At 39.7% G+C, this 12797-nt stretch overlaps 1 protein-coding gene across 1 annotated transcript in view; it reads right to left on the bottom strand.

Annotated features, from left to right (window-relative positions):
• The window catches only part of FBLN5 (fibulin 5), a 45965-nt gene that overhangs the window by 14239 nt on the left and 18929 nt on the right, over window positions 1-12797 (bottom strand). The gene's annotated exons all lie outside the window — the stretch shown is intronic.

The following is a 12797-nucleotide window of genomic DNA, read 5'->3' on the forward strand; positions in this document are numbered from 1 at the left end:
GGGTTTTTTTTTTCCCCTTTTTTTTTTTTTTTTTTATTTTTTCAAAGGAGGTGAATAGCATTCTTACATTTATATAAGCCAGGACCATGGAACCTAACTGATTAAAAATGCCTTTGCCTTTCAGAGTCAGAAATTCATTTTGAATCACGCCTTGTTCAATATCTTTCCTGATGTTTCAGGCGTCAGGTTTGCCTCTAGATGTCAGAAATAGAAATGCCAAAAGATAAATTGTGTCATTTTCCCAGCCAACCTAAATTTTTATGTTTTATTTATTGATACCTAAACTATTTTTCATTCCAGCATACTGTGCACTGGCCTTTGCTGAAGCACTATGTCATCCTAGCAATGCTACTCCCTTGATCCTCCCCTGGTTCTTATTAACCCAGACTTTGTTAGGTCATGACTGAAAGTATCTCACCAATGCCCTGGGCTGGAGCAGGCAGCAGAGAGCAGGAATTCCTCTCTGTATCTGCCCCCAGGCAGCCAGCACAGCCAGTCATCTGTACAATCCTAGCAGTCGTGAAATAACTGATCCAGTCTACCACAGCAGCATATCTAACATGTTCAGATACATAAATAAATACATACATATTATACATATGGAGGGAGTCTAGGGTTCTTATCTTGCCAGCATCTGTACTGGATAAATTTATGGTGAGTCAAAGCTGGTAAGATAACAAGTGGGGCACAATTAGAGGTAATTAACTCTGTCAGAATTCGGTTCCCATGTATTTATTGGCCAGATGAAGACTGGCGAAATGGGAAGTGGGAAACGGGTAAGATAACAAGTCTAGACTATATAGGTCCATAAATATGTTGTTCAGTTCAGCTAGTGCTTCTGCGATTGAGCTAAAAAATTTGGATCCTCCCTTCATAGCATATCACACATAATTGGTAGTATCTGAACAGAGATTTTATCTGACCATAAATTTAATAACAATGACATTAATGTTTTCTAAATGAAAAAGCTTTCTATTTGTCATGCTTGCTTATTGTTTTAGGAGTGGTACCTTGGGATCTGGCCAATTCTGCGTTTTCTAGTCTGCACTCAGCTTAAAAAGGAGATTTTCATTTTCCATGTTCCCTGCTTCCAGTAATATTAATAGGTGAAGCAAAGTGAAAACAAAATGAGGGTCATAGTCTCACCACAAATGGTAGCAAGACAGTTTGAAGACATCAGATCCTCTACTCTTTTGGGGGGCATTTTTCTTGCAGGGGTACAACCTCTTTCACTTAAAGCAACAGGTGGCTATGGGGTTGGTTTTGTTCCTAAATCATCCTTTTGGCAGCTGCTTGAGCTCCACTCTAGAGAAGTAAAACATTGATCCTCTTCCATTTGCTTTATAACTAGCATATTTATTTGCTTACCCCCAGTGTTCACCTTTTGTGGTGGTATTCGGAAGCATATTTCCATTTGAATGCAACATTTTTTACGATGGGGGCCTCCTGTGGAGTTTCTGCCACAAACTCTGGCAGAATCTGATCTGAATCTCTTGTGGATCTGATGATCCTGAAGTTGTCTATGCAGAAGTTGAAGCCAAGTACCTTGGCTCCTCACATTTTGCACTGAACAGCACCTTAGTGACTTCACTAAAGAAGTTTTATGCAATTAACAGGTGTAAATAGCTTTACTGGTAGCAGCAAATCTTTTTGATTGGGCCTGAGCACACACACCAGTTCTGTATTTCGTGTCTGGCGTTCTCTAAGATTGTCCCTTACCATGAGGTGCCATTAAATTCTTACTGACACAGCCAATACAATCAAATAAAGTATTTTTGGCAATCAGCCTTCACAGTTGAAATAGGTAGTATAATCCCAAGCTGTCTGCCCTGTATTATCCACATTATATGGGCTCACTAAGCGGGAGCAGATATTTGTGCACTGAAAAAACTATTGGTGCAACAATTGGCCAGACATTAGGTATCTTCTTGAAGGATATCAGACCTGGGAGACATAGGGTATCTTACCCAGCCCGTTTGCACAGTGAAGCCTACAGTAAGAGCAGATGTGGTTGGTAAAGTCAAAACTAGACATTTGGCAGGGAAAACAAAAAAAACCAAACCAAACAATCCCAGATTATTTCCATTGGAGTGAAAACTAGCCATAGAACTTCAAGAGATTATCTATAATGGATAGACATAGAAGTTATATTAAAATACTTCCAGGGCATTTTTGTTTGAATGGAAAATTGCAAGAGGTTGCAAGTGGAACATGACAATCCATCAATAAGGCATGAATAATTTCTTTGTCTGGTTGCACAGCTTATTCTGTCCCATTCAAGCATAAATCTTAGGTGTCTTCATGCTGTGGGAGTTCAAAGCCCATTTGTACTACCTCTGCCTCTGTGATGGGTCATAAACAATAACTCAGGAAGCTAATTGCACATGATAAAAGATTTTCAATAGTTTTGTAGGTTCAAAGCAGATAAGACAAATTCAGAGAATAAAAAACTGTAAGCCCTACTCAATGCAAGGAAAGCACATGTGGCTAAGAAATCCCTGAGGAGCATTTTCCTGAAGTTTGGAAGAGTGTGTCTGACACAGCACAATTTATGTCACAGTCTTCACCATGGACAGAAATATTGCAATGAGTTGTTATCTGGGCCCCAAAGTAAAGTCTAATCAGTTGGAGAGCAGAAGAGTTATTAAAGGGGGGCATGAAACCCGAGAAACCCCACTGCCCTCCATTCAAGATGTTAATAAATTGTGATATTTGATGATCCCAGCATCAATGCCATGAAAGCATCAAATGCTGTCACCCATCACTGATAATCCAATGATGGTTTTTATTATACCAAACCTGCTTTTAGTATCTTTCATCACCAAGATCCTTAGAAAATCTTACCTGCATCCAAACAACAAGTCTAGTCTTTCATAATAGCTACTGTTAAGGGATATCTCATGTGATTTTGGCTAGATGACTCAGTATGTGGCAACAAAGAAGAATTGCCTTGAGGTGGACTGGGAAGGAAATACAAATTAGATTGTCCTCAGTGAAGATAGACTAAAGTAGCTGGTGGTTACTGTGCAGGACAAGGAGCCAGCGCAGCTACACTGACCACACTGTAGCTCATGGGCTGAGAATTTATCTTTTGGGAACTCTTCCTTGCTTTTTATCTTCCATCACCCTGCTTCCTATTTGAAAAGCAGGGATTACAAAATGCATAAAAATCCATTATCCCTGCCATAATCCACTCTCCCTCACTGTTTAGTACTTAAAACTCTTCAGGACAGGGCTTACCCTCTTATGTACAAAACCTGTTCACAGTGAGTCTGTTTGTATTTGATGCCTTCCAAACCTAATACAAATCAAAGTGGACTACAAAACCCTGCAATATCCCGCTTGGTGATAAACACCAGTGCACCTGGATTTTAACAAGGAAATTCAAGATTAAGGAATTAAAGGACAAGCCTGTGTCCATTTAACAAAACAGAAACAGGAGCAGGTGACAGACCTTTCTGTCTTGTAGTCTCTCATGTACAACCTACCCCTATTATATGAACACTTCAAGATACCACTTTTTCAGAAATTTTATGCAGACTCTACATTGGCTAGTGAGACCTAAAATAAAATATTAACCATCATTCTGAAAGCATTATGTTCTACTATAGGACCTCAGAAGCATAAAAGTTTCTTTCAGTTAAATTCTACGGTACTCAGAATGTTGTTGTTCTACCCTAATGTTGCATGGAACCTCAAAAATTCCAGTAGTTACTGAAGCAGGAAGAGAATTATTGATGCTGTCTATGGCAAGGTAAAAGAGTTATCTGCCTTTCATACCTCTTCTTACCCTGACAGACAGGACTGTGAGTGGTGCTGTGAAATCACATATGAAAAAAGTGAGGATGTCAAAGGTTGTCATACCTAATAATTTTGAACAAATTCAGATTTTTCTAAATGACTAGTGACTCTGGGTGACTCCTTTGAGAGAGCAGTTGTTCAGCACTTTGTAAGCACATTAGAGAACCAAGGCAGGATAGATGGATCACTGTTCAAAACTTCTCTTGTTTGGCCAAAGCTGGTCCTAGTTGTTTCAGCTCTTGAGTATCCTGCTGTGTGCTATTAAATTAGTGGTCATCTATATTCTCTCACCCATCCTTCCAGTTGTTGTATTCACTTCTCTTATCCATCTTTCCAGTTGCTGTATTCTCATTACTGCTCTCACAGCTAATTCCAAAGGCAGAAGTTCAGGCAGGATTCCAGACAAATTAAAATCTGACTTGAAGTGGGAACGATTTACTTTGTTACTTCCCAGATGAATACAGAGAACAACCACATGGCCGGTCCAGAACACTGCTCTCTGCCTGCTAAGAAATACCACCTACAATGAACAGAGCCTCATGGCTCCGAGCCATGAGATTTAAGCATCTTTGGGCTACTGACAGAAAGAGAGAATAGGTAGATGGCATCTCCATATCCCTTTGTAAGGAAACATGGCTGAAAGAGCTGAAGCCTGAACACTTCAAATTAACCACATCCCTCTCTCTTTAGATCAGTATGTCTGCCTTAAAAAATTATGGCTGTGGTGGTTTGGTTTAGCAGTTCTGGGGTGTGATGTTGTCTTTACTTGACATTTTGACAAGAGGTGAGGTGGCTGGGGCAATGGGATTTCATCTGGGGATTGCAAGGGTGGAGAAAGTTTTTTTAAATTTCTGGCTGGCTGCCTGCCTTTTGTAGGATGTGATGTGCTGATGCTTTGTTTTTATTGGTACAAATTGTATTTTTAATGGATGGCAGAATGCCTGGTGACTGGATAGATATCATTTACAATGTCAAAATAAACATGTGAACTAATAGTGTTTAGCATGCAAATTACTGCCTTAATGTTTTATTATCTGTAAAAGCTAATATTAATAGATATTAGTAGATTCTTTAGAATTTAGCCACTTCATAGAACAATGAATGGAATTTTTAATTCACGGCTCATAAATTAAAGAAAAAAGAAATCATTTAAAAGCCATGCATGCGCAAAAAATGGAGCAACATATTAATATAGAAAGGAAAACTAGATGTGAAACTGCAGCACAACACTGCATCTCACCAGGGAGGAAATTCTTATCAGGAGGTCTTTTTATGGTACTGACTCATGTTCACCAGGAATGAAGGACTGAGACCACTCTTATTTGTATTAATAATACTGCAAGAAATCACAGCATAAAAAGAAAACCAACACTCTAACCCTTTGAATTAAGACCAGATATATTCAGTACTTTTTAAACCAAAGAGACTAAGACTAGGAGTTCAATAATCTCAAGAGAGAATCATAAATGGAGAATACTGAGGATCTGGTTTTGCCCCACTGTTTTCCACATTTGTGGTAAAATGCAGAGGATCACAAGCTGGTGCAGTAAAGAACTACAATGTGAAATGAAGTCTTATATGAAAGTATTTCGCTAGGTATGGTGGGCACATTTGGAAGTGCTTTTCAAGACAGACAAATGCAAGATCATGTATCAACAGTAAAAAACGTAGGTCAAAAAATAACTCTGGGGTTGTTACAGGTAGTCACTTGAACATGAACTTTTCCTGACATCATGTTTCTGAAAAGACAAGCATTACTATGAGAACACTGAGTAGACACAGGAAATTGTTCTTACCACTGTACATTGCATTAGTGCAATAATTACTGAAATACATTTCTGGTGTCAACACTTCAAAAAATGGTATTGCAAAGAGATACTAAAAGATTCCAAAGAGTTGTTCCAAGCCACAAAAATTTATCTTAGAGCAAGATAAAGCTCCATTTAGTAATCTATTTAAGAAAAGGTTCAAGGTATATTTGCCTGTAAGCACCTTCATGGAAACTATGTTCTCATCTGGAGATGGTCACTAAAGCAAAAGACAAAGAGATATAATTCAGTGTTTAGAAGACAAATTCAAAATAAAAATAAGACACATGCTTTAGTGCTTCTGATTAAGCATCTGAAAAACAATAAAACACATGCTAGATGGTGCATAGAACCTCAAATTTTCCAGTAGTTACTGAAACAGAAAGAGAATTATTGATGCAGTCACTAGCAAATTGAAATAATTATCTGGCTTTCACACCTCTTCTTACCCTTACAGGTAGGACTGTGAGTATTGCTATGAAATTACATACGAAAAAAACTAGGGTGCTAAAGATTGTTCCCGTTCTTTAGGGTCTTATACCTCAATGGTATTTATTCTTTCAAACAAGCTGTAGCAAAAAACTGTGTCTTCAAAACACCATTTGATGGGTAAGGTTCTGTGTCCTCGGTCACAAAAAAGAGAGATCATGTGGTCAAAGTGGTGTCTTAAAGTATTCACTGAATAATTTAACACCTTTCAATGTTTAGTTATTTTTGTCTGTATCCATAACCATCATACCTGAGATTTTCTGTTTGCCTTACCTCATTTTCCATTTCCTCATTTCCTAGGCCATTAGGAAATCTAACTGGGCCAGTGAAAGTACTGAAAATGAGAATAGGAATTTGAAAAGTTCTTCCAAATGATTTTTCCATTGTAAATATTTAAATGTATGCATACGCTTTAAAATTTTTTTTTATTTGTAGTTTAATCAATAAAAATGATTTTTGGTGAGATAAATTGTACCTCTAATACTTTTAGGAACTTCAGAAATATGTGGAAAACATAGAAAATGTTAATAACATTTTTTTGTGGTAGAAGATGTTGTCATCAGCCTAAATAGGTTGGGCATGCCAACCACCTTCCTTTCAGTACACACAGAGTGATTGCTCCAGGTTATTACCACAGACAATTCATTGAATCGAAGAGCCTCAAGAGGACTAAACCGCAGGTTAGAGGATGTGCTCTTGCAGGAAGTAGTAGATTTTTCAGCAATCTAAGTAACTTTATGAGGTGGACAGCCAGGGAAAGAAGCCAGCAGACAACAGGAGAAGGAGCAGAGGTATTTAGGAACTGGGAGCACCTGCTCTTTGGAAGGTGTGGTTCAAACACTGTAAGCAAAGACACTTCCTTTCTTCTGCTCAGAAAAAAGGAGGATTGTGCATAAACAGGACTTCATGCACTAAAGAATACAGAAGGAAACAAAGTCCTTAAGATCAACTCATCAATTCAGAGACCTTTCAGAGCTCTTCAGGCAGGAAAATATTTTCTTGACAAAAAGCTACTTTTAAAGGACAAAAAAAACCTTGGTACTTTATGGGCATGTGGTTAAATATCGCATGACAGAATAAATGCACAGAGTGGAAAGTTTACCATGGGAGTTCCATCCCAAGGAGATGATTTGCTCCTGCCCCAATAGGAACAAGGGAGGCTATTGTCCTTCAGTCCATCCAGTGGTGTTGAGTGGTGGGATCTGTGCTCATCCGTCCACAGGCATGGTCTGTGCTTGGGGCACTGTGACCATCCACTCCCCCACGGCAGCTCCTCTCCCAGCAGGCTGGCAGTGGAATAACAGCACTAGCAGAGAGCTGTCACAGAAGGATGTGGGCTTATCCTCTCTGAGATAGGACCACGCTCTTGGACACTATGACAATCAGAAGTGAAACTTTGCTTGGACTCTCTGATGAAGGGGGAAGCCAACGTGGACAGCAGATTTCCAAGACAATATGCTTTTGGCAATGTGTGCTGTTTCACAGATGGACTGTTACATTTTGTTCTCTTTGGAACATATTTAGCATGCATGACTTCCTTTCTTAAGTAATGAATTCTGATAATCATGCTATGAATTTCTGTGGGTCACAGTAGTAGCTAAGGCTGCTTTTCCTTCTTTTGGTCAGCCATTGACAAAAGTGGATATGCTTTTGCCATCAGGATTATTTGAGAGCCGCTAGCATCATGGTGTTCAACACAGTAATACTGGAGATTAATTTGACAGTTGTGAGAGCACAGGTCTTGCAGACTGGAAAACATTTACCATGGAAAATCTTCTTGCCCCTTTTACAAGGAGGTGTGGGTGATTTTGGGGCCCTATGTCTTTATTTTATTCTGTCTGCCTTCTAGTCCCACTGTTTTACTGTCACAACCCCAGGAGCTAACCCAGCTCTTAAGATGCAATGATCTGGAAGAGAGGCTCAAAGCTGACAGCTCGTTCCAGAATCTCTGTCTGCTCAAACACTAAAGCTCATTCAGTCATTTATAACCCTCAGGGCTCCATTTTAAAATAATACAAAGATTGGATGTCTGTTTTTTATAGGCATAATTGCAGGCCAGGACTAAACATCCGAGCTCAGTAACATGGGTATCAGGTCCAAGATTACTTGGAACAGAGTGCTTTCCCCAAACTTTTCCCCCACTCCTTATTTGGACACTGAAAAATAATTTCCTCAGTAGTAGATTTTTACTCAGTGAAATCACATGTTTTCTCAATACTTTTTTTTTTTCTCAAGATAATTACATTTGATAAGAAAAGGGAAGAAATAACAATGCCACATTCCTAAAGTGCAGACTGAAGCCAAATTCAAACTGCTGCTGTGTGGGGTCAGTGTTTTTTCCAAGGACAGCTGACCCCGCTGAGCTTGGACACAATCCAAGATCAACTCCCTAAACACCTGTTTAATTGCATATTTCACTGTCTGAGGACTGGCCATTGATTGCTGAATTAATTTTCTATCTGCATCCCATATGCATTAGGTTATTGGCTGATGGCTAAACAAGGATTAAAGTGAGTTTTTTCACACAGAGGGTCAGTCTGGAAATGATACTAAATAAGTGTGAGGCATGAATCTGTAATTCTGCTCCCTCTGCCTGGTATGAAAATTGCACAACATGTGTCACAGGTTCTAGGTCTCCTGCCAGCTATCTGAGCCTTTCCTTAGCGAGCGCACTTTTCACATTACTCAAAGATGATAAACAACAGCTAAACTGTGAAAGACTTTGCTCTTTGAACACTGTTCTAGTCCTGCTTTTGTGGCTGAGATTTACAGGACAGCCATGCAAAGAAGTGCATAGCAAGGGGACTAAAAGGCCAGCAGCCTCTCCCCTCTCTGCTCAGAGCAGACCTGTGCGTGGTTCATACACTTGGCATCACCTGCATGACCACAGATCCTCACTCCCACCAAATCCCAGGGCTCTCTCTTGATACAAGATCACAGCCACTTGTGTGGACTATTTCTGGTGTCCCATGAGAGCTTCTGCACAAATGCACACTCAGTCAAATGCTGACTCTGGGATCAAAAAAAAAAAAAAAAGCTACTAATTTCAACCAAGAGCTTTGCTTAAAGATGGAAACTCCATGGGCTGGAACATAACTGTATTCTCTTGATTCATGATTTCCTGCTGCAGATTCTGCACATGCATGATCAGTGCATGTGATTTGGGAATCTCACTTATTCTCTGTTAAATAGCTGCAGTATAGCAGAACAAGAGTGACCCAAGTACCCTGCAGAAGTGAGGTAGACACATTGCCATTCCACTGATGACACTGAACCTGCTGAATTAGGAGGCACAAAGAAGTTTTGCTCAATATGGTTTTATCTTCATCATCAGGAAATAGATTTTTCAGCTGAATAAATGAAGTGTTATTGTGGTTTCTCAAAATTACTTATTTTGTATGACCATATGCTACACTGTGATCTGCTGGTAGAGTGGTAAGAGGAGCCAGTGAGCTTTTATTAAGAATGCTCCCAGCTGCTGGGAGGTTATCTAAGTAGCACTTTCTATTGCAATGGAAACCAAAAATGTGCAGTCAGAGCCAGGAAATGCACACTCAGAAATAATAAAAAAGATCCTTACAATCATCAGTTTGTTGCATGATGTGACATAGTCTCATGCAAGAATCTCTAAAAAAGGCTTATAAAATTTTACAGAAGAAGTGTAGAACTATTAATAGTGAAGAAATGAGTTTTCTATGGCTGAATTGTATATTTTCTCTGCATTACTATGGGTTAGTTAAAAAAGACCCTGAAAGAAAGACTATATCAAAAATATAGGTGTTTAAAGCATTATTTATAAAGCTTTTAAACACGTCAGTCAAATGCTATTGGTTTCTCCTCCAACAATTTTTTTCAAAGACTTTTCTGTTAGGTACAGAACATGAGAGAACTAAAAGCAGAGAACTGCTCTTCCCCCTTTTGTTCCCTGGGGAGCTTTGAGAAATCTCAAGCACAAATAGTCCAGCCAGCTGGTTTAGCCAATTGGTGGTCAGTTTACATTTCCTCTAATAAGTGAACTTCTTGACCGTACATTTTAACTGAGTCATTAAGAGCTCCTTTTCCAAGTGTTTTGGCAGGCTAGAGAGGTCTGGGACTGTGAATAAACCATAATAACTAGTAAAGTAGAGAACAGTCTGACTTTTAATATGGCAGAAGAAATTGATCCAAATGGATCCAGAAACTAAAGCCACAATGAAAACAATGGGATGCAAATACCCACCTGCAGGTTATAACAGAAACTTTTATTGGAAGGGCTGCTTCTTCCACTAAAATGCAGCCACTTTGGATGTGCAACATCAAGCGTGGTGTGCAAACAACTCAAAAAACAAGTGAGATACTAGGTGAGCAATATGTACATATATGAAAAGAGGACAACAAGGGATCTCTGTCATGGGATATTATGATAGAGATCCCTTGTATGGGATTTGTCACTAACTGATCTCTCACAAAAGCTTCAGCAATAATCACCAGCATCTCATTCAGCAAAGGACTGGATTCAAAACTGCTTGGCTTGAGCACACAAGGAGTTACCAGCTGGAGGTGGCATGGCTGTAGATAGCCTCATGTCACATGAAGCTGCATGAGTCAAACACACATATAATGGGCACTTTGACTCTGTCCAAGAGGCTAACACCTTACTCCCTTAACATAGCCATTAAACCGGGGAAAAGAGCCTGGCTTGCAGAATGTGTGTCTCAAAGTTCCTATAGTGAAGTAGAAACAGTTAGCAGAAATGTAGAATTTTTTTTCTCAGTTTTTCAGTGAAATGAATCTCCAGTCTCATGGAGAGAAAATTCAGTCAAGACCATCCAGATCAAGACTTCTGTTTTATGACAGGATCAATACAGAGGAAGAAGATCTGCCCTTATCTCAATTGATTTATTGATTGACAGGTGGGGGACAGGACTCCTGCAAATGTTAGGTAACTTTTATTAGAAATTTTCTTTTATGCAGTTTCAGCCTTACATCTTGTCCTGCTTGGGAGTTTTGCGACCATCTAGAACCTGGTCATGGTCCTGCTCAAAACTGGCAGTTCTTGGGCTAAACAAAACACAACTTTCTGCCTCGAAAGGCTCAGCACATCCCCTTTGAGATCTTGCTATATCAGAATGTCCCAAATCTAGAAATTTTCTGTCTTAATTTAGGCTCTACAAGTAACTGAAAGGGGCTACTGAGAGAGAGAGAGAGAGAGAGAGAGAGAGATAGAGAGAGAGAGAGAGAGAGAGGGAGAGAGTGAAAAAGCCCTCTGAGATGAAACACCTCTTTTTCCAGGGAGCCATGAACTCAGAGTAAGGAGAGCAGGAAAGCTGCCAGTAGACATTCACATCACACACTAATTGGAACAAAGTAAACCTCCCATATCCACACAGTTTTCATTTATCCAGGACAGTTTGCAACTCAGTTGGCTGGCGGCAATTTTTGGAACATTGCAAGAAAATGTGGTTCAAGCATTATAAAGCAATGAATGCCAAATCTGAGTTAAAGCCAGTTATTTGAGCAGGGCTTATAGGCATTTTCCAATGATCACCACCACTGAAATAAATAAATAGATGGCTTGCTATGTATACACTCAGGGGGGAATGTTGCCCAACATTCATAGCTCTTTGCTATTAAGAGTAATGAGGACACAGCTGTCTGAGTCTGGAAGCCAGTATTTGCAGAGATTTTTCTTCTCCACTGGCTTTATTCCACTACCCATTCTTTGCTTATAAAAGAGCCCAAAAGGTCCTAACATTTATACAAGAATTACCTTAGCTTTGTGGCACTTTTGAGATTGTTATAAAACATGCTGACACATGGACAGATTTGAAACTCAGATGAAATATGAAAAACAATTTTCTCCCCTGATAAGGTCCCCAATGCCCTTAGTTGCAAGCCTAACACTCTCTTTAGTCAATCATGACAGCTTCTGGAGCAGTCAGCAGGAGTTGCTGCTGTGGGCAGAGATCTGAAGGTCTCCCTTCTTAAAAAGGACCTCTAATTCTCACAGCAGACCCTGGGGTTGTGATGCGAGTTTTGAGTCACTTAACTGGTCAGCTCTACAGAGCCTCCAAAGCAAACATAAAAGCACCTCACTCCATTCAAAGATCTTACAACACTTTAAAATCAGTGCTAAAACTCATAATCCATATGACAGAGAGACTATCACTTTCATTTTATGGGAGCCTTCAAGATATTACAGGCTTGAACCGGTATCAGACACAGGCTACTGCACTTCACGCACTGCAGTTTCAGAGCCATGGAACAAGGCATGTTGAAGTTGGCTTCTGTAAGTCATCTGGTCTCAGCCTTTACTCAAAGCAGGGACAATTCAGTCAAGCTGCTCAGGACCTTTTCCAGTTGAGGTTTGAGTTTCTCCAAGGGTCCAACCTTTAGTGTTTGACCACCTTCACTGTGATAACATTTCTCCTGATAGCTAATAAGAATTTCCCATGTTGCAAGTTTTGCCCATTCCTGTCCATATCATCTCTGAGATAGATCTGGCTTCATCTTCTCTACACAATTACATTAGACAGTGGAAGGCAGCAAGCAGTACAATTCCATCATAAGCCTCATGTACTGAAGGCAGGTTAAGTCCAGTTCTCTCAGCCTCTTCTTGTATGACATGTGCTGCCACCCTCTAACCACCACAGAGATCCTTTGCTCTCTTCAGAGGTCTTGCCTTAAGAGGTCTTCTTGCTATCTTCAGTGTGCCCAGAT

This window comes from Pyrgilauda ruficollis, unplaced genomic scaffold, assembly GCF_017590135.1.
Source record: "Pyrgilauda ruficollis isolate IOZ18807 unplaced genomic scaffold, ASM1759013v1 scaffold28, whole genome shotgun sequence".
Lineage (NCBI taxonomy): Eukaryota > Metazoa > Chordata > Aves > Passeriformes > Passeridae > Pyrgilauda > Pyrgilauda ruficollis.